The sequence below is a fragment of the Aythya fuligula genome, chromosome 9, assembly GCF_009819795.1.
Source record: "Aythya fuligula isolate bAytFul2 chromosome 9, bAytFul2.pri, whole genome shotgun sequence".
In the NCBI taxonomy this organism is placed as follows: Eukaryota; Metazoa; Chordata; class Aves; order Anseriformes; family Anatidae; genus Aythya; species Aythya fuligula.
This window is the reverse complement of record NC_045567.1, coordinates 23,767,018-23,788,077: the sequence shown is the minus strand read 5'-3', so window position 1 is coordinate 23,788,077 and position 21,060 is coordinate 23,767,018. Positions and strand designations below refer to the sequence as shown.

Below are 21,060 nucleotides of genomic sequence, written 5' to 3'. Positions count from 1 at the left end.
GTTTATGTGTTGACCTTTAGGTTTCTAACACTGTTAGCAGTGATACTGTTTACATGTGTGTGCCCTATCTGCTTCTGTCCCTGGAAGTCCCTCATTCTTTGGTCAAACTTAGAAAGAGGTTACAAATGACAGCCTCCACACTTCAGTCGATAGTAATTTTTTGTGCTGTTATTTACTTCTCTGATTTAATCTCGTGTTTAATAGATAACATACTTAGCTGGTGTAAAGCACAGCTCCCAAATTCAATCAAGCTATGTTGTTTCAGATTTGTTAAGGATCTGTCCCAACACATTTTCCCATACCTTGTATTTATCTCCATTTTTGTAACTCACTATCAAATATTCACTTAAAGAATCATGGTCAGATTATTTATCTGAATGCAACTATAAAGTTGCTAAGAAACTTTTGTGACTCAGCTACCATGAAAATCCATTTACGTATGGTATTTTTATAGATAAATATGATATGCAAATAAATGCACTCCTGTTTTAATTATTGGCTACTTACAAAGCTCTTACTTTAAAACAGCTACATCTAGTACAAATTAATTGGATATCTCTCTTTAATGATTTTTATATGCCTTTTCCCACAAATATAAATCTAATCACATACAGATTTTGATAAATTGGGTAGTACAAATAAAATTAAAGCGAATAATCATGTAAAGAAGGCTTTGATAAACAGTGCTTTTAAAGGATTTTTTTTGGGGAAAAAGTGTTTTTGAGTTACACAGTGAACTACACTTGAACTTAATTTACTGGAATTTCATTTGAACATGCCCAGGTATCTTATTCCTCTGGTAGTGGAAATGAGCCTGTGCATCTTGGTCTCTGGTTGTAAAGGAAAAAAGGTTTTGAGCTGACCCTAACGGTGCTGGATATAGTTCACAATCATTTATTTTAGCCAACAGATGCATGGCATAAATATCTATTGGATGAGTGAGTGGTGAGCTCACGTGAAGCCATGTCAGAAGCTTGAGACTTTTATTACAACAGAAGCTGAACCTCACATCTGAAAGATGCCAAAACTCTTCTGGAAATCTCACAACTAATCTCACACCTCAGTAGCTTTGAAAATAAAGCCCTTAGTCACACAGGCACTTTAAAGGCTTTATTAAAGATAGGTGAAAATTTAGCATTTATGAAACTCCTAGGAATATTGTAGCTGATTTTGTGACCAAAGATTTCCCTTTTACGTTTAGTACCATTGGTTACAGCAGCTCTTTGCTTTCTGTCCATTCTGCAGCTCCTTGGTGCTCCAAGAAGATCCCGCAGCAGCTGTATGGACTCTGCTCCTCCAGGCTCCATTTCAGGTCAGTTGAGCCCTGCCCAGGAATTAGACCTGTTCCCTAAGTGACAGCCCGGGATACTGTAGGACCAATATATGTGTGAGGGAACACACCCAGCTGCACATTCCTAACGTGGAAATTGCTCATAAGTCCTTCCCAAAATGAGAGGCACATCTGTCAGACAAGTGTGCGTGTAAGAGTGATGGCTTTGTACCATAGGGCTGCATAACCCACACAGGGCTGTGTCCTCAACGGGACATGTCGGTATAGCTGAGGTGTCATTGAAAAGCTGGAGCAGACAATGTGCTGCCAAACCTGAGGGATGCTAACACTTCTGACAAGATTAACAACGTTGGGAAATTGGACTCCCTGCATTGATCATCGGGCTGATGGGAAAGCTGCCATGGAAACGTGAGGAAAATGTTGGTTTCATCTATCAGTCATCTCCCTGGGCTTGACTGGGAGATGCTGGGGCTGCAAAGGCGTTTTGTCTGTGCTTTAATGTGGGATGTTCAGCAAATGCTTTCAAATGTAATTGCATTGTGCTTTGTCCTTTGAACTCTTGCACATCCTGTTGTATGTCTCATTTCATTTCTATTTTGCTGCCAATGTGATTTATAAAGGTGCATTGAATTGCTTTGTTGTTTTTTAATTTCTCTCTGAAGCCGTAGCCATTGGGGCTGGAAGTGTAGGACTCCTACAGACCAAAGAGAAGCTGAAGACTGGAAGCAACCTGTCAGGAGTGAAAGGGGTTTTCTTGTAAAGCCGACAGGTAGAGGGTCCCATCAGTCTGATTGCACCTTCAGAAAAAAACATTAATTAGCACTTGTCATCTGTGACAGTCACAGGTAATTCCCACACTGACAGATCTTTGCATGTGACAAATGGATTCCCGTTATTCCTTTGACAACTGGACCATGAAATCTAATTTTGCCAGGACAGTAAATGGTATTGCTGTTTATGCCAGCTTTTGAAATTCATCAAAATGAGCAGAATGTTCCCACAGATGGAGGAAGAAGAAGCTGCAATGCATGAGGAGCAGAGGAGTCCTCCTCTCAAGACAAGGGGCATCACTCTGACAAGTAGCAACTAGTAATTACAAGCAGAAAATTAGTCTCATTAGATGAGGCTTGAAGTTTCAATTAAAAAATAATAATAATAATAATAAAAAAACAAAACAAATAAAAAAACTCACAATTTTATTGACTCTTGTTTACCTGCAATGAGTTAATAAGTAAGTGAATGCCTGAAAAACAAAGGAAAATACAATATCTGATTTTCATTCCCACTAAATTTAGCATTGGTGCAGTCTCACCTTGAATATTGTACGCAGTTATGGCCTTCCCAACATAAAATGGCTGTTAAGAAGCTTGAAAGCCTCCAGAGGAAGGCAAGAAAGCAGTTAAAAGGGCTAGAGGGCAAATCCTGTGAGAGGCTGAGGACATTTGGGTTGTCCAGTCTGGAGAAAAGGAGGCTGAGAGGCAGCCTCATTCTTCTCTGCAGCTTCCTGATGAGGGGAAATGGGCAGGGAGGTGCCGGTCTCTGTTCCCTGGGATCCAAGGAGAGGACACATGGGAACAGCACAACGCTGTGTCAGGGGAATATGTATTGTACAGTATGATTTGTACATGTGTGCTAGGCATGGATGAGCTTCAGGACACTCAGAAGTAACTCCACTCTAGTACATGAGGTCTTCGCAAGACTTAATTATCTTTGTTGCTTCATCAGCACTGACTTTTTCCCTGAGATAGCTTGGTCAGGCATGTATTTTGGAACGCCTCCAATTATCATTTCAATTTATAATGTGAAACTGAGCATACACTTTTGAATCTCAAAGAACAAGCATAGCATGAAGGCTGAAATGATGTGCATGTATACATATTAACTACCCTGACAGAAATGGCATAGGCACAAACTCCTGTGCACCGATGACATAGCTTTCCAGCATGATTTTGTATTTCAGGATGTGTGATGTAAGTAATTGACATTAATGACTTTGGGATATTACATGATCTTTCTGTAAACAGAGATAATATTGACTCTAAAGGGTGAGATCTAATTTGTAGCAGAGCTCTCCTGAGGATTTTTCTGACGGAAGAGTATAGGGGCTCAGCCTAGCTATTCAGAAGGGAGTGAAAATGGTGCAGTGGGATGAAAAAAAATTCTTCAAATATAATTGTAAAGTGACTTTCTGCTGCATGACTTCCCTGTAACCATGATTTCCTCCCTATTCTCCATCCTCATCTATTTCTCAGTGTGTATATCTATATTGCTGCCTTGCGGACTGGTGCTCTGATTCCACACGATGCCTATGACAAAACTAATGATACAACAGTGTGTTACTCCTGCAAGACAGCTGATGCTGGATTTGATATATTTTTTCTACTTTATCAGCAAATACCAATCCCATCTCCTCTTGCACTTGCCATCTTATATACCAGAGTTTCCTGTAATATGTGGTTTCACTATTCCTTTCCTACTTGATAATTTCTACAACTTTCAAGTTTTTCTGGTGTTAAATTTGTCATATTCCATTAGATAGCAACTTTCCACTTTATATTTTAGAGTTTTCTGGTGCTGAGATTGTAGTAGAATACGTACCTTGTATTTGTCAGTCATCAGCGTACTGCTGCCTGCCTTGATTGATGTACTTTATCTCTTGTAATTTGTTGTATCTTGCTTGCCTTCTCTCCCCTCCTTTTTCATGAGCAGGAAAGACTGGCTACTGCTCTTCCATAAAAATACTTTATATATCAATCAATGTTATATGTGAATTTGGTCTTAACATCAGTGAAAAGTGCAATACGTTATGATGTTCAGAGAACATATAAAATTGTATAAAAGTTTGTTCCTGTAAGTAGGGCTGTAGGTAGGACAGCCCTGAAATATCCATTATATGTATGTATACATATATTTAAAGATTTACAGTGCTGTATCTGTGGAACATAAGTGCTCAAGTTACTCTATAATATTCTTGGAAGGATTTTCCTTTATCTAGCTTTGATTTGTGTGTGTATGTGTATATGTTGTAAACTTTCTCTCTTTTTGCTGGAAGGCTAGGTAATTTCACTTACATCTATGAGACACATGTGGTTAAAAAAAATAAATTACCCCCACCCCCACCCCAAATGATGTTTCACTTGCCCCCTACTTACTTTTCATTTTTGCCTTATGCAAGTCTTTTAAAATATCTGTAATGTGGGAAGAAGATACTATTTTGCAAAAGGTGCTTTTCAATTAAGCTTCTTTTTTTGATCAAACTTAGCTCTCCAGGACTTTGTCTCTGCTGTCTCAGAGAAGAAAGAGGCTATCCTGAAAATCATACTCTTCTGAAATTGCAGAAATAGCTATTAACCATAGTATGCAAACTTTAAAAAAATATTTCTGAAATTCACCCTAAACACTGACATACATTTCCAGGCTCTTTGGAGTCAGAGAGTGTTATGGTTGATCTTAGAGTTAAAGCAACCAGATAAGTGTGAAACAGAAGGGACTTCTCCAAGCTTCTGGCTACTGAGAAATAGTAAAATGGCTCATTTAAACTACTGAAAGTTGAAGATACCCAAAGAACCCACAATGAAAGGGCAGGAAAATTGTCTTAGCAGTGATACTGTTTGCTTAGTCTTATGTTAGACTATATTGTGTAAACCAGAAGATCTGAATCTTTATTTGAAAGCAGATTCCCAGAGCATTTAAATCAAATTAAAACAATATCTTTATATGCTAGCTTATGGCTGTACAATGGTTTATTTAAAGTCACTTACTATTTTTGTCCTCAAAAAAATTTCATTTGGGTTACATCCCAAAAGGGTAAAGTATCTCATATATTTCATAGGAACACTAAAAGCAATTGGTTTTTGGTATGGTTTTGACACGGAAACATCTTGGCTTCGGATTATTAATAGAAAACATTCATACATGCTTCAACTCTCATTAAAGATATGTTTTAGTGAGTAAATGTTAACGAGTAAGTGTAAACAACTGGTTTGAAGCATTCAGTCATCTTATTAAGGTTATCAAATGGTTAATGTATTTGGAAAGGGAAAATGATCTGGTAGCGTTGGATGCACAACTGAATAAGGATAATTAAGGTTATTTTAGTGTGGCTCAGAAAAATTAAGAAAGGCTTAGGCACTTTAAATTATTATACCTCAATTATTATAACATTAGTTGTGAATCAATGGATGTGCACGTTCAAATCACAAACAACTAAGAAAGATGAGCTGCATATATTTTGGTGGTATCTGTGGTAAAAAGAAGGAAAGTTTTTATACTCGCTATGTTTTATAATTCAGGAGTCAGGGGAGACCCAATATGAACGGCAGCAAAAGTAAAATTGATTAAAGGATATATTTGTGCTACAGCAGTGGGAAATGTAACAGATTTAGGTCAGAAACAAACTCATAATCCTAGTGTCTAAAAGCTACACTCAAATCTAGGACAATCATTCTCAGGAGCACATGTAATATCAGAGATGGTCAGTAAAATATTCTGTTTTTTCCACTTTTCTAGTCTCTGTCATCTCTTCCAGGTGTTGTCATGACCACCTTCCTTGAGCAAGTTACTCCCACCTGCACATCAGCTTGTTTTGGTATCCAGTAAGAGAAGATACTAGTTGGCTTGAGCTTTGCTATGAAGACATAAGATCGTCTGCTATTGTGAGTGTGACTATTTCTTACAAACTTTGATTTCATATTTTTCCCAAAAAGATCTCTTTGCTTTGATGGCAATGCAAAGATACCACGTTTCTTGAGCTGCTACAGGTATTCCTATTCTTTGGCCCAATGATGGCAATTGATCTCAAGGAATGACTCCTCCTCCAGTGAGCTGGTGAAAACAGATAAAGCTGAGATTTCTGAAGTCTTACTATTGGATCAAATTTTTGTTATGATCTAGCTTACTGGATCGTAGACTTAACAACCAGTAAGAGTCATGACTCATGTCTTGGTATTTTCCTGACTATATTCTGTTATTTCAGAACTATAATTTCTCATACTGTGCTTAAAGATTGGCTTTTTAAAATCCATTTCTTGAAATGGTTGGAATGAACATTACTATTTGAGATCAGCCCTTTAAAGAAAACAGGCTTAAAATACATGTAAAAAAAAACAAAAAACAAACAAACAAACAAAAAAAAAAAACAAACACGGATATACTACAACTTGAGGTCTTCCAATATATTCATCTGCTGTTTTGAGACTCTTCCTAAAGTCTTTAAGATTTATCCTGGAACATCCATAGAGATTCATTGAAGCAAATATAGAAAATGTTAGTTTGCACTTTATAAATGTAGTGTAGAAGAATTCTTTAACCAAACAGTTAATTTGTCAATATCAGAATTAACCACATTTAATACATTTTGTATAACCTTTTCAGCCAGAGGTCTTGATCATGTCATTTATTAATTTTAACTATGCTGAGTGGATATTCTTTAGTTTTGGAGAAAACTCTGTTGTCTGGTTTCACATATTTCCTGGTACTGTTCCTAAGGGTGCATTTATTATAAACACCTGAATGCTACTTGGACAGCTAGTATTAGTTATTTTTGATTGTTATTGCAGAATCAACTGGTTTTAGAACAATAGAAAGGGGGCAGCTATACATCAAAACTTCTGTCATATTCACCTTTGCCTCATGTTGACCCATCTCTTACCAACAAAATAAAATAACTTTATGTCAGTGTATTAATATACATCAAAATATTCACAGTATTGTTCTGTATTCTGACAGATCCCTTTGGAATATGAATTAATGTGTAGAGCTATGAATACAGATATTGAATTAATGAATTCACACTGAATAGTTTTAGTAAATTTAGATCTTCATTAGATCTTCTCACATTTGAGGCTTTCAAAGTGAAAATTTAGTACAAACAATGAAACAATTAATGATAATAAAAGGCCCCTTGACCATCCTAACATTCAGATTTACATGAATGCATGCCATAAGAACTGATACTCTTACCCCTTGAGATACATTTCAAAAGACATTCATCTGATTTATTTAATTGAATCACTTTGTGTTCCATTCAAAGGCATCCTATGTTTCAGGAGGAATGTAAAACTGTAGAATAAATTTTATTCTAGTATCTCCTCCCCATTTTTTTTTTTTCTTTTTGTAGATAAATCAACTCACAAAGTTATATTTAGCAGATTGCCATGCTTCTGAACTGGTAAAACAAATTTGTTTGGGCTTTCAACAGCACTCAGTAATGATGAAAACTGATGCCTTGAATGCAAATTTTTTTTTTCTTTTGTACAGTGCACTCTGGCTTTATAAACTCTTGAAAACTGCTATAAATACAGTTGCATAAAACAGAGTATAACCAGAGTAAAGCATAAAGCCATTATATGTATTTTTCTGTTATATGCACTTTGTTTAAAATGGTTATTTAAAAATGTGGATTACTCATTGTATTTCTGTAATTTTCGAAACATGTAAGACAGAAAAGCAGAGACTATAAGGGATTGTCATTTCGATCTGGAATGTCACCAGTCTGAGAGAGAAAAACCTAAAGGGTGAAGACAAATATGCAGCTGCATAAAAATAAGTGTTTTGACCCCTTCATGTGTCAGTCATTCATGCTGTCTATAGTAAAGTAACACACCTGACAAAATGCTGAGTTTTATTGTTCCATGAGGTTACTTTCAGATGCTCCTAAATAACCCTCGTTGTTACAGCTGCCAAGACTCACCTGATGAAACATGTTTTGATTCAGTTAATCATCCCTTTCACGGGGGTCATAAAAGGAAGGCAGCAGTTCATCTTTTTTGAAAGGTAGAAAATAGAACATAAAGCCTCTGAGTCTGTTGTGTTAGTTATTGGGAAACTGCCATGCCTCATTTGTATAAAATCTGGAAACAGTGAGGAAGGGACGGGTATTCCGAAATATTTGCTAACCTGTGCAGTCTTACATATCCTCTGGAAGTAAAGGAGGCATTCAGTCTAGGAAGAAGGGGAAATAGCCCCCCTGGACACCTAGCCCTATATCTTGCCATTCTCAAAGGTAAAGGTTAAGGTATGTTTTTTTTTTGCCTTCTGTGGGCAGAGCTGTCCTGAAGCCCTGAGAGAAAGACAGTATCTTGAATATAGTTAACTTTGGGGACACAAATTAGAAATATATGGAAAAGAGGTCAATATTATTATTATTATGAATTTATTTCTTTATCTCCAGCAAGGCACCCTTTTGATAGCTGTCCCTCTGATTATTTTCTAAAATTGTTAAAGGAGTTTGCATCCTTGTTTGTGTAACTCTGCCCTTTGAGGCCATTTCTCCTTGGTGGTTTTGATGTTTCAGGCAGGAATTGGACCTTTCTGAGTATAAGAACACATCATTTGAATTAGATAAGGGTTTTTTTAATCTTCTTAGTCAGGTTGCAGAAGCCCCTTCAATTGGCAGAAGAGATCAGGATAGACAAATGTTACCCGGAGGTACCAGTACAATTTCTGTAATGGGGATGAAGGGGGAAATAAATGATGTCCTTGATTGTCCCCTGGCAATATCAACAAAAAATGTTTGCATTTCCTACATTAGAGAAGACTCAGAAGAAGAATTTTAATTAAGTAAGAGCTGCTTATCACATGAGACTTTTTCTTATTTTTGAGAAACATCTTTAATCTCAGTTTCTTTAGTAATTGGTTTACATCTACTGCTAGGGGTAGAGTGTTTTATCCTAGACAGTAAAAACGATATTTATTATTAGTTTTAAATCGCATGTGTTATTACTGCTACATATTTCTTTCATGATCATCTTGATTTTTTGCTTACACATTTTTGTGCAGTTTTCACTGAAAAGGTTTCCAAAACAGTCATTTTCAAGGTAAATGATGACAGTCAGAAAAAGCTCCTGCTTCAAGGCCAACAGCTGCTTTAGTTCCTGCAAATTTCCTGAACATATTGGATGGTTGCCACCAGCAGTAATGTCACTGTTTAGGTGTATGTGTCTGCCACATTTTCTCAAAACTTATAACCTACAAACTCATTTCTTGTCTGATGATTTCAAGGGATTTTAAATACAAGTGTGTAATTTATTTATGTGCATTTACCATCACACAATTAAGTCCTGAGATTATAAACTCTTCAGAACAGCAATTTCATTTTCTATTTCATTTTCCATTATTACTGAGAAATGTTTCCCATTCCAAAAGAATGTAATCAAATTCTACAAGTGGCCTTCCAAGAGACAGCATTGTGCTGAAAAATAGTGAGGAGAAAATCATTGGCCAACCACAAAGCAGTGCCTCGAGGGCCTGTGCTGGGCTCTCTGTCATTTGCAATGTTTCCATACTTTTTCTAGTGTGAAAGGGAGCACTGAGAGTATTTTAATCCTTTCTTTTTTGATCCATGGGCACCGAGAAAAAGATTAATACAGCCCTTTAAAAGGCAATGTTTTTCCTCGCACTTATATGTGTTCTCTATATTCTCTTGTGTAAAAAGCTATTATATTTTGCCATGGATAAGACTAGTGCAGAAATTGTACACTTAATTTGTTTCATTGAGCTAAGTAAGCTGTTTTAAACACTGATGCAGATCTGACCTGCAGATGAGATAGAGTTAAATAAGCATTTCCTAGCATTCTTGGAAGAGTAAGGCATTGTCTGTAAACGGTGTGTCTATTGGTTAGAGTAGTATATTTGCATAAATAACACATGAAAAATGACTGTTTATCTGTTTTCCTCCCACCTACTTGAATCACAAAACCTGATTGAAATTCATGCCTGAATTTAAAAAATGAAATAAAACTGTGGAGCAGTTAAAGTAATTAGAGATATTGTTTTGAGTAGATAAACAGTTATGAGCATTGCATAGGTATTCATAAATAACAACATTAAATTAATGATAACATTTTTTTTTTATATAATGTTTTGTTTGTTGTTCTGTATCTGTTATTATAAATCACACAGGATCTTCCTCCAGCTATGCTAAGATACACTGACGTGCTTTTGCTAGGTCATGAGTTTAGGAATTTGTTTTTGCCAAAACTACCTGGTTTACTTGCTCACCTTCACCCCATGTGAAAAATGGCAAGAGGAAAACATCATTATCATTGGAGTTGTGTTTAGTTATTTGTACAGAGACCATACCCTTGTTGAAAAACATGAATATTGCCAACTGCAGAAATAGCACAGTGAATTGGAAGCAATGGACTGACATGCTCAGTAAAAAAAAAAGAGGTTGTGGAAATAAAAATTTAAAGATTGAATTCCAAATACTTTCTCCTGTGCAGCAGTCGGCAGGAAGACAAGGGATTAAGTGTGAAGTGTAAGGCTATTGCAATGGAATCATCCGAGGACTTTATTTAAATGTAAGGATGTAAAAGAAAAAAAAAAAAAAAAAAGAGCAGGCTCACAGGAATAAGGATTTCTATTACAGAAACTTTCAGAAAATGTGGTAGTGCAGTATGGATGTTTCTAGCAATGAAGCAGTGTAATAACCCATTCCCAGGGGAGGCGGCTGATGTGGTACTTCTGGCTAACTAGGAAGCATTGGCAGTATTCTGCCAATGTTCTACCAGCAGAAGAAACAACACTGCTATACCCATGGTATGTGCCCATGGTGTTCGTGTTCCCATGGCAAACCAGTGGAAATTGTCTTGTAGGTAAGTGATTCCCTACCCTAAAGGGTTTCATTTCTAGTAATTGAAATAATTGTTTTTGCCTTTTATAATCAGATCTTCACATTTCATTTTGGATCAAACAAAGTAATGTAGATGATTGGAAAGTTTTATCTTTTAGGTTGTTTTCCTTATATCATTGTATTTATTTATGTACTTCATATGACTTTCAAGAAGAAACAGTTGTGAAAAAAGTGCTCATAACTTCAGCTTTCATTGACATTACTGTCTTTGTACTAAACTCGATTTTGGATTTACTACATTTCTAGCACTCTGTAAATAGAATCTCCCATTGTAGAAAAATTAGAACAGGTAATATCCTTGTTAGTTTTTATTTATTTATTTATTTATTTTTAAATATTCGTCTAAAGACCAAATGTTCTGCTTTCAGTTTCCCCTTCACCTTCTGCCTAAGAAATAAGTTTATTGTTACACAAAAAGATGTAATAGGAAAAAGTTTTTACTCTCAGGAGCTTGAAGAAATGTAGCATTGTAGCTGTTTACTGATTTTCTCATATCTCAAATGAAAAGCCTGGACTGATTTGTAGAAAACGAAGCAGGAATAGTTCAAGAAATGATCATTTAGATCCTCTCCATTCCAAAATATACATGAGCCATAATATGATATTGGCCATGCCAGTGTTTAACTAGGTGCAGACAAGGAATGGGAGGAAAGGTTTGAGTCTTCTGACACAATGGCTCACTATAATGACACACCCTATTTGCCTAAATAAGAAAACACTCCAAAGCTGCAAAAGCACCCAGGTTTTGGAAATTTCACAGTGACTGGAGAAGGGCAGTGGGTGCTACAACCCCCTTGTCATGGCACATCCCCCCACCAGGAGGCTGGTGATCATACTGGATGGTTCACATGGAAAGCTATACTGGGGTTCCCAAATGCCAAATGAACATGAGCATGTATGAAGTCCTACAGACTTTTTCTTGTAAACATTTTCTCACAGTTTCAGTCTTGACCTCACTAGGATCATTTTTAGGCTTTACCTAAAAGCAATCTTTAGCAATCAATTAGGTTGAAACAAGTCAATGTGTTCACAAGTTGTAAGGGGAGGGAGGCAGGAAGACCTGCAGGCAATGCAGCATGGTATAGACAGATAAGATATGAAAAGGTATACATTGAAAAACAGGGCTGGAAAATGACTGAAAAGCTTAACAGATGCTCCTCGTAGACCAATATACAGATTTTAGCCCAAATTTCACAAAGATCACCACATACAGAAAGTACATAGTCAGCTGCAGAAAAACTATTTCATACATAAAGCGATTTCCCAATTAAAAAGACAAAAGGCTGAAATAACAGCACTGGGCAGATGTTAGTCATTGCTAAACTGTCTGTTTGGCTGTTGGGTGTTCTGGTAATGAGGATAAACTGGAATTTTACCACTTTAATAAAATGATTTCTAAAAAAAATTTTTGCAAATTTTATCCTAAATCTGGATACAGAGAGGGTTTCAGAGGGAGCAGAATCAGGCTGCAAACAGCCAGGGAGCTGTTTTTGAATAGTTGGTTCCCATGTGGGTGGTAAGCAGTATTGGAAATAACTTTCTCTAAAACAAAGCAGCGCCATGTATGAAATCAGAATACAGCAAAATTTTTTATTTTTTTATTTTTTCCAGAAATTTCTACTCCTACAAAATACTGAGGACAAAAATATTCTGCTGAGGACTTCAGGTACAATGCACAATAACAATTAACTTTCTTTGTGGGAAATAATATGAGTAATGCATCATTGCTGACTACCACAGCCAAAGTTTATAGTGGTTTCTTTTTCAACCATTTATAAACAGGTTAATCATTAACATTCATTACTGAGAAATGTATTGGATATTACACTATTGAGTTATTATTGCATTATACTATTGAGTTGTTACTCTGAATACACTGCATGCTAAATGTGGTATTTAATTCTAAATTACTGCTTCGTTGCTCCATATTCTAAAGGTGCAGTGCAATATCTCATAGCTTTAGTGTTTTATATCCTACACTTCAGTTCTCCGCAACACATTTCTGAAAAATTCTTTTTTTCCATAGGGCATGTATAACTCATTCACTCCAAATCACTATTCTGAAGATAACTGTAACTAAATATGGGAGGGTGATAGATAAATGTTTCTCAAAATGATATGCAGTGCTTAGAAGAATCACAGGACTTGTATTTAAGAACATTTGTACATGTTTCCAGAATTGTTTTTGCACAGAAAAAGTGAAGAATTTAATAGATGTTTCTCTTCAGGGAGATGAGCAATATTAGTGCATATTGGCTTTTTGTGGAGTGACAAACTGATTGCTTATTCACTTACAACAGCATGATTTTAAATTACTATAAAAATGTAATGCACTGTTAATATTTTTTTATAAATATATGTCAACTGATAATTATGGTACATTTGTAGTGAGTAATGGCTTTGAACTAAAAGAGGGCAGGTTTAGATTGGATATAAGGAGGAAATTCTTCACTGTAAAGATGGTGAGGCACTGGAATGTGTGGCCTAGAGAAACTGTGAATGCCCGATCCCCGGAGGTTTTCAAGACCAGGTAGGATGAGGGCCTGGGCAACCTGACCTAGTGGGTGGCATCCCTGCCCATGGCAGGGGAGTTGGAACTAGGTGATCTCTTCCAACCAAAGCTACTCCATGATTTAAGATGGGGCTAAGGAAAAATTCTGCTTCACTGTCAACAGGATACTAAAAGTCACTTGGTTTCAGGCTTTAGTTCAATTTGGGTATAAGTAAAACTCAATAAAGTGGGCCATAGAATGACAGTTGAGTGCCTGGAATATGGGCTGCAAATTTCATCCTTGCAGTCTTCGCAACACAGGAAATTTACTCCGGTGTGGGGAGATATTAAATTTCTGAGCTTAAAAATTGATTACATATCTGCATAAGGGAATATTAAATTCAATATACCATCTGAAGGCCAAGGCTCTTAGCAGCTGTGTAAATAATATGACTGCTGTTCAGTTGCTCATGTTAACTGCGTTTATGGTCGTGGTCCAGTTCTTAGCTCTTCACAGGAGCTGGGGTCACAAAACCACATGTCATCTCTATGCCTTTTATCTTGTCTTTCATTTCAGCAGGGAGGAGTGCATATGGAAAGTGAATTAAGGTACTTATACAGGAAGCTGGCATGGATAGTGAGGAATCCAATACACATCTGTTGTGATGTGAGGTTTAAATTGCCTTCCCTGGGGAGTCAAGCGAGAGAGATTAATCTCAACCCAATACATACAGCATTTTCAAGGTCTAGGAAGTTGACACAGTTGACACTTAGATTTCATCCAAAAATACTCTCAGACTGGAGATCCAAGCAGCAAGAATACTGGAGACAGCAGCAGGAAGGTGAAGGAGTTGGTGGAGCTCAGACCTGTACAGTCATACCTTTGCTTCCATCTTAAGTGAGTACTGAGCTGAGGTCAGTGAAGGAGCAGAAAGGATCAAAAAGAAGGTGAAAAGGAGATGGTTCTGGTCATAAAAGTGTCAGGAAAGAGATTGCAGTTTTACTGCTGTAAAAATCGCTGGGAGCCTGAGTGACTTCACTTCTTAGCCAGATAAATCTTCGAGATATTTCTGAAAGGGGTGTTCTTCTAAATGAAAGCACCAAACTGTGAAATGCTAAAAATATATTTCCTTTTCAGTCCCTTATTTAACTTCAAGTTTTCTGTCTTTGGCTTAGGTAAATTAGCTATGTTTGAAGCATTTGCTGCTTTTTTGTCTTCTGCACCATGTCCATGGGAGGTCTGTTTCTTAAAAATATGAGAGGTTAGGAGAACAAGAAAGATTTTTATTTTTGTTTGCTTATCCTTTTTTACAGGGAGTGTATTCCTGTTGTCCTGCAGCTTTTCAGGGTATGCTCCCCTTGCACAACAGGGATGTGGATATGGAAAAATATGCTGACAATAATGTCACTGCCATAGCTTTGCAAGGGGACCAGACTGTCATTGTAAAAGCTCCAGTGTCGTCAGCCAGTTTATTGTATGGTCACACAGTGGAAATCTGGGACAATTAGTATCATGCCCTATAAAAGCCTGGCCCCGGGTGGCACAATCTAGCCCTAAGGTAGGAAAAACTATTGAATACCCAAAAAATGTTCAGGAACATCTTCTCAGTGATTTTCTGCCTTTCTCCAAACCCCATTATATTTTAGTATGCACTTTAATACAGAAGCCAACACTCCTTTTCCCCTCCAGATAATCTGAGCTCCTTTTTTCCAAGGTAAGCTCTTAGAAGTCGCCTTGTTTTGATATTCTGTATATAATAAATATCCCTATATGCTAATGGCACGATACTTCAACGGAAATGAACTACTGATGCATGAAAGGCTGTTACTTGCAGTGCCACTTGCAGAAGCTCCTTTTCTTTCAAGAAGGCTCAATTACCTTTCCGAAACAGCTGGGACATCACAAGGATAATACTCCCTTTCAGGAGTCTCTCTTTTCAAGCTTCCTACTGATGGAAGCCCTGCATTGCTGAAAGGTGGCAATTAATCCTTAAACAAAGATATATGGCTTGTAACAGGTTCCTGCTGGTCCCCAGTTGCACAAGAGTCATTTCTATCTACACAAATCTGGCTTTCTTACGTTATTGTCTACTGTTGTATAAACATCTGACATACATTTTCTTCCAAATAAGTATTTCTTTTTCATTTTATCATTATGGCAGCTGTAGGAGGTGTTTTTCATTTCATAACAACTTCCTTGGGGATAAAGAACTAATAGTGAGACTAAATTCCCCAAAGCAATTTTCTTTGATATCCACACCCTCTCCTTGTTCTATTGGTATGATCAGAAGTTAGAAATGGATGAAAGCTATTCAGTTTCAAGTTCATCTCCTGTCAGTGCAAAAGTTGTTCTCTGTAGCTTATTTCCAGTGTTTTGACCACTCTGTTATTTCAAATTTTATTATAGCTGTCTGTTAAGAGATAGAAGCTGGTTTTCAGCCTAAATTTTCTTTGTCCTTATTTCATCACTTTATTTATTTATTTTTTTTCCCATTTTCACTTGCAACTTGAAAGTAGAGAATCAAACACCATTAATACAGGAATGTTGTTTTTCCAGAAAGAAATAACTATTAGTGGAAGTCTCACACAGTTTGTGAAGTATTAAATTTGTAAAGGTTTATTTTTGAAGTATAAAATTTGTAAAAGTTTATTTCTAAATCTTAAGATACAGCAGATATCCTTCTAGGAATGAAAAAAGATTGCTGAAACAAAGTACAGACTTATGATCTTGCTGGTCCTTGAATGTCTCTAAGCCATTTTGTCTGGCTGAGCAATGTAAGACAAATCAATCTTACAACTTTTGGCTTCTTGATGGGTTTTGTAGGGTTCACTTTCTGTTTGCGTGAGATTATCATTTGTTGTCCTCTTTTGGTTATAGCAAAACTAGTGATACGGTACAAAAACAAGAAGAGGAGGAGGAATCTAGACAATTGTGCTTGCCCCTTTCACTGGCATTTTTGGGAAAAGCAGCTGCCTACCCCACGTGTAAGACAGGACAGGTCCTTTTTATGTTGAAAGCTTGTGGAAGCTTTTGGAAAACAAGGTTGTGGAATATACCCGCAGCCATGTGCCTTCCAGCTGAGTCACTTTAGGAAGGAGCAGGGATGCCTTGCAAGACGTTCCTCCAGTGCAGGAGGATAGATAGACCCAGTTACAGGCTGAAAAGTAAAACCTTGTGCATGGACAGCTGTATAGTGGAAACATAGGTCAAATAGGAGTTGAAGAGGTTAATAAGGAGTAAGGGATGAAAGGTAAGATATCAAAGTACAAGGAAAATATCTATCCTTTTTGCTCCTTTACTTAAGATTTGCTAGCTCTGGTTGGTCTACTTTTTTTTTTTTTTTTTTTTTTTTTTTCCAAATCTATTCATAGTGATTTACTTCTGTTTGCTTTAAAAAATGAAAGTACATCAAGGCTAAATATAAGCATATTTCTAGGTCTTTTGTTCTCTCTTATAAAGGCTGTAGCTAATATTCTTCGCTACCTTGCACCTTGAGGTACTAATTACACATGTCAAATGAGGTGTGGACTGCTACCACCAACATCAGAGGAGAATTTTGTTTGAAGTCTTACACCTTCCCTGCACAGACTGAAATACCGCCAGAGGTGCAAGACCTGCCTATCCACCCGCATGTTTATCTTGATTGAGAGCTTTCTGATTAAAACATGAGAGCAAAACAATGCACCTGGGATACACTCCTTGCTTTTGACATGCTGTTGTCATAAAGTAAGGCAAGTTAGTTAACTCCTCCTGTTCCAATCCACCTCTGTGAAGAGAGGTCAGATGCACACACAGCATTTACCCAAAGGCAGTGTGTGAGTTCAGTTGAGTTACAGTTGGGATATTCCTTTGTTCCTTTAGCACAAGGGGTGGTAGAAAGAGAAAACCTTTTAAGGCAAGCTTAACATTTTTTTTTCCACTGATTTCAGTGTATACTGCCTCCCCACGCTGCTTGTGGTGTTGGAGGTAAGCACAGTCAGCAGTCTTGGGACTCCAGCTTGTACGTTCCTCTGTGAGGGACCTTTTATTTAAGCACTCTTTATGCCTGTCTGCACTTCTGCATAAATAATAAATAATAACAAAGGTGATCCTGTATAAGACGTTTCCCCTTGGAACATAACATCCTGCGGCACAACAGAGGCAGGAAATAGCAAAATATACAGTTGTACTTAGAAAAAAGGAACAAAACTGTGTCTTGATAAAACATCAGGGCCATCTGTGTGTGATACGTTTACCACGGGTTGTTATTAGCCTTCAGGAAATGCGTGTATAGTTCAAAAAACAGGTTCAAAAGAGACAGTAGTTACAGACCTGCAACAATTTTATCATTGTGTAATGAATACTGTAAATATACGCTGCCATTACAAAATGTAGTAATTGTGATTTCCAGGAGTTATACTTTCTTGTTTTCTCCTGTTTTTTATTTTTTTTTAAATTATTATTGTATTATTTTTTATACTCAACCAAAAACTGCAGCAATGTAAAAATACATAATTTTTTTTCCAACATTCACTAATACACTGTGTAATTCAAATTGTTTTAAAATAGCTTCCTAAATTCTGTTCCATTTTGTTATTTTTGGATTTATTACTGCTTTAGTTCATAAAACTGCTGGATTCCAAAATCTGAATTACAGTCCCTCTATTTTTCTTTACTACAATAAGTTGTACACAAGTATTCTTGATTACTTTCCTTTAGTTTCTCGTGAAATAATAAAGTAACAGCTTTTTATGCTCTATTTAAATTTTGAGTGCCAGCCAAGATCCTTCTCTCCTTGTTTTAGCATCCATTTAAAGTGAGTTTTCTAATCAGCTATGCCCTCCACATCATAAAGCCTCTCCTCACTATCTTTGCTGATAACTCCAGAGATTTTCAGGCTGGGAAATTATTGGTCATGCTTCCCTAGTTATGCTTCCCCCCAGAATCTAGCCCCTAGGAAATTCATGCTCTGAACTCCCATTCCCTCATCTCGAGAAATATATAGATTTCAGGAGCAGATGGTTACATGTAATTTTGAAGGTCAGCATTCAAGGAGGTTAGAAAACTTCATCTGAATACTTACATGTTGGACAACTTTGTTCACCTTTGTTTCAGTAAATTTATTTATTTGTTCTGAAGCTATATTATTATTTTTTTTCTATGAATGGTGTCTCTTAATTTTCAGTAAAAGCTCTGAAAGGACAACATTCAATTTTAAATGCAAACATTCTCCTGTTGACTTAAAAGGGTTTTGGGTGACTAGCCAACCTATGTGTTCATTAAATAAGACGAAAAATTTGCATGCCTATGACAAGATGGCAGAAACCAGACAGATATAAGCTTGCATGTGCGTGCACATATCTGTACACATGCATGTAGTCCAGGAACTATTCCAGATGAATTTCCACCCTTAACCACAGGTGTTTCTGCACACAGCTCTGCTGTGCTGAGGGAGACAAACCCCTTTTCACCCTTCTTGGGGCTCCTCATGATCCCAGTGTTTGCTCCTCTGGCAGCATTCAGCAAAGACTGTACTATGCAGCATCTCCAATTCAAGTCATACAAGGTAAAAATAAGGCAGAGTGACTCCAGAAACCACAATATGAGTGTGATGGCTCAAAGGATGGGGTAAATAATACAGAACTCAGAGTAACTGCTATGTCAGGAAAACTAGATTCACCCTCAAAAGTCTTCTCTCAATGTGAATTTCAGAGAAATAATGATAATAAAATGTTTAAATAAATTGAAAGCTAAAATTCACCTCTGTGTATCCTCTTTTTATTATATTCCCTAATGGGAATATAATCAGCCATGGACTGATTTTACAAATGAAAAATGTGGATTATAACTGTGGAAATAAACTTTGCAGAGAATCAAACTGCATTCAGACTCAAAAATGGTACTTAACTCTGGTGGTAAAAGGAAAAGACAGTCAATAATACAGAGAGCTCATCATTATGAACTCGATTATTATGCTCATATTTGAACATTATCAATGCTCAAATTTAGATGCAATTTCTAAACATGTCCATAAGCCTGTGCTCTTAGAGATGGATTTACTTTTAGAAGACACTAAGACAGATATATGGCCACAACAGTTCACAAAGATTTTTACTCATAAGATTTTTTTATTTATTTATTTATTTATTTTTTATGTCTTCTGAGATATGGGAGAAATGTGTCTATGCTAAATATGATATCAGAAAGTTGTCTTCTGGAATCAGTGTGGTTCAGCTGTAAGGCTGAGTAGGTATTAAAAAAATACTCTTTTTTTTTTTTTTTTTTTTTTTTTTTTTGAGTGGCAATACTTTTAAGCAATTTTCCTTGATTCTACTACTTTCAAGGTCAGTTTTCTCCATATTTAGAGAACCAAACTTTCTAAAGCCTCTCCTAACAGGCTATCGATTTGGGAGTTTTTTTGTTTTCCTCTTAATGGAAATAACATCTTTATTCTAGCCCAGTTTTGCCTGCACTTCACAATAATTAGAGTATAATATAATACATTTATAATTCATTGGTGTATAAAAATCTATTCTAGGTTATCACAAGGAGAAAAGCTCTCCTTGCTTGTGCTGCAGAGATAGGGTTAAAATGCTCTTTGTGCAGTGTGTTTTGCTGTAACTTGCAGTTTTCACCGATACTTGGTCGCTGCGGTCTTTCACTCTCTCCTCTGCTGTCTTGTACAACTCTTTCTCTTGCTTCAGCTAGTTTTATCCCTTCTCTTTTGTCTTTTGTGTTTGAAGGCAAGGTCAGCAAGCCGCCTGTCTGCAAGGGCTCCCAGCAGAGCAGGAGATGGCTGACGTGAAAGCCACCGCTCCGAGCTGCATGGGGGTACAGAGGACACCTGAAAACGTTCCAACAGGAAAAAAGAAAGCTGGAAGGACCCAGAGGTTTAAGGTATAACCCTTTGGAAAGAAGAGGTCAGATGAAGGTTTGAAATTGTATATAGGTTTCTTCTGGCTTTGATGGAAAGTTCCTTTAGAGCCTGGCTGGAATAAAGGGCTCAAAGTGATGGGAGGGTTGGAAGAACTCTGATTTTTCTGCCTTATCATCAGTATTGCACACTTTGCAATAGCTGAAGTCTTTTCCTTTGCTGTTCAAAAGTCTGTGAAGAGAAGAGTAAATTATACCCTTCAATGACAAATTGACTGTATGAGTAAAGTGCACACACAGAAAATTAATGATAGCAACGTTAACTCTCAAGTGACTTTAACTTCCTCCTTCCCTCCCCCAAAGAAGGATGGAGGTAATGTTGCCCACACCACCTCGCAGTGTGAACGTATTAGTTCTCACTTCTTGGAGCTACAGGTTGTACTTTGAGCGTAGGTCAGCTAATGAGGAGAAGTGACTGTTGGAGCTGGCTACCTGAGGTGACTCCACAACTTTATTGAGCCTTACAGGTAAAACAATGTAGTAAGGTGAAACACATCAAACAGTCACTTTTCTTTTCATTAAAAAAAAAAAAAAAAGTAAAAAACAGAACTGCAGCCTCTTTTCACAAAAGACTCTACTTCGGCAACCTTTTTAGTTTTCTTTTTTTTTTTTTTTCTTGTTTTCTTTATTTTTATTTTTTTGGCAGCACAGTTGCAAAAAAAGCAATACTCTGACATTTTACAAAGCAAAGTAATCTGGTTTTCTGGTTCAAAATTAATTTTGGTTTCAAA

The 21,060-nt window shown here is 36.8% G+C and overlaps 1 long non-coding RNA gene across 2 annotated transcripts; it reads left to right on the top strand.

Annotated features, from left to right (window-relative positions):
* Positions 1–1,251: 1,251 nt before the first annotated feature.
* LOC116492731 lies at positions 1,252–20,315 on the top strand. Of its 2 annotated transcripts, none has more exons than XR_004253621.1 (4): positions 1,252–1,312; positions 5,820–5,946; positions 12,537–12,591; positions 20,140–20,315. It is a non-coding gene; the product is annotated as an uncharacterized LOC116492731 (long non-coding RNA). The 2 variants fall into 2 exon arrangements; XR_004253620.1 differs by lacking the exon at positions 1,252–1,312 and adding an exon at positions 1,983–2,136.
* The last annotated feature ends 745 nt before the right edge of the window (positions 20,316–21,060 follow it).